The 1,910-nt window shown below is 47.9% G+C and overlaps 1 non-coding gene across 1 annotated transcript; it reads right to left on the minus strand.

Moving 5' to 3' along the window:
• Positions 1-1,432: 1,432 nt before the first annotated feature.
• Positions 1,433-1,506, minus strand: TRNAN-GUU (transfer RNA asparagine (anticodon GUU)). The gene has a single exon. It is a non-coding gene; the product is annotated as a tRNA-Asn (tRNA).
• Between the last annotated feature and the right edge of the window lie 404 nt (positions 1,507-1,910).

Below are 1,910 nucleotides of genomic sequence, written 5' to 3' on the forward strand. Positions count from 1 at the left end.
CCTTGCTTGGGGGGCGAGGGGGGGGACTCATCTGCAGGGTGGCAACAATAGGACCTACCTGGAAGGGTTGTGAGGATCGCACACATTCCTCCATGAAAGCACTCAGAGCAGTGACTGGCCAGGACTAAACAATAAATGTTAGCCTTTATTAACAATGTACACCTGGAGGAAAATACAAAGAAGAGCATAACTATTCATTTGCAGGAATAAAACATCACTTTTCTCCAGAACCATCTTTCAGATTTCTGTAATCTAGACCCAAGACAATAATTATGAAAAAACTATGATTACTTCTCAAAGGCAGCCTATATTTAGAGAATGAAGGATAAAGTAACTATTTTGAGAGAGTTTTGCATTTTGTGAAATAAATGGCATATGCTTATTGAATCAAAATATGTTAGCAGTTTCACTTTTAATCTGTCTCATAATTCTTTTTTTTTTTAAGTTTAACACAATCACGCAGTTGTTTAAACACACACACACACACACAGGTTTGCTTCCTTTCTGAATAGATGGGAAATGCTGCAGGTCCATTCCATTCTCTATAAAATTCTGGCACGTTAGTATAAAAAGTAAAATATAATATAGAAATGCTCTTACAATAGTGTCCATACAAAGCCTTTATAACAAACATTTCTGAATTCACCAATACCACAAAGAGTCAATGTTTAAGTCACTACACGGGAGTATATGTTTACGCTGACGGGGAAGAGACAAACTTTGCACGATTCAACATTAGTGTGAAAAAAACGTGCAGAGTTTTAAATCAATGTACAGCTTGAATTTGGCACCCTTTAAATACATACATGCAGGCGGCCTCTGACATTTCAGGGGTCCTGACGCGGAACGCCGCGAGCAGCCCGGGCCGCCGTCCCGCCGCGGAAGCCTCGGGGGCGGGGGGGGGGGGGCAGCTGCGCGCGGCAGCGGCGGGTTCGAGCCCCGGGCGCGGCGGCGCGCGCGGCTGAAGGGCCCGCCCGCCCGGCCTCTGCGCGCTCTCGGCGCTCGTCGCCCGCATCGGGCCGCAGGGTGCCCGCCGGAGCCCGGCGAGGCGCGGAAGGGACCTGTGCGGCCTGCGCTTCAGAAACGAGCGAGGAGGACCAGGGCCCCTTGGGGCACTCAGCGGTCTGAGTTTGGGAACTGAGAGACTAAAAGTGAAAGGATGCGGGGGCTTTAAGGCGCTGGATCCTCTCCCCCACCCGGGGGTGAGGGGTTGTTCAGGAAGGGCCCACCTGCGGGTCGGGAGCCGGGGACGATTGGGGGAGGAGCGTCCAGCGCTCCCGGAAGCTGAAGAGCCACACGCAAGGTGGGCGGCCAAGTGACAACTGCGGTTTCTTTCCCCTCAGTCCCTGGATACCGACCTCCGCGTAGTCCGTAGATCTAAACTCCAAGAATTGTGCAAAAGTTCCGGCGACAAACCGGTAAAAGATCGGGCCGTCCCTGGGTGGGCTCGAACCACCAACCTTTCGGTTAACAGCCGAACGCGCTAACCGATTGCGCCACAGAGACTTCGATGTCACTTGCTTCTCCAGCTATAGCCTTTATGGAGAATGAGAGAGGCACTATGTTCACGTTATTTACTGCTGTCTGATTCATATTACTAAAATCAGAATCTTTCACTCAAAATATCTAATCCTCTTCATTTTATTTTCCACCTTTAAAGAATATTGGAAAATTATAAAACAGCAAGATCGAGCAAAATTTCAGATTGCAGCGTGTGTTAAAATACTGTCGTTTCTTTCCAACTCCTGTTTGGAACGTTCTGTTTCAGGAAGATGACTATTTCTGATGTTTCCTTCTATAGGGAAATAAAAATTTTAATCTTGTGAGTTGAGAAACTTTCCTTTTGTTTCAAACTCTTTGTCCAAGTGTTTTGCTCGCTGATCTTCGTGATTTACTCGTGTAGCATTCAC

Source organism: Leptonychotes weddellii, chromosome 5 (genome assembly GCF_054177405.1).
Source record: "Leptonychotes weddellii isolate Sample4059 chromosome 5, ASM5417740v2, whole genome shotgun sequence".
NCBI classification, from domain to species: domain Eukaryota; kingdom Metazoa; phylum Chordata; class Mammalia; order Carnivora; family Phocidae; genus Leptonychotes; species Leptonychotes weddellii.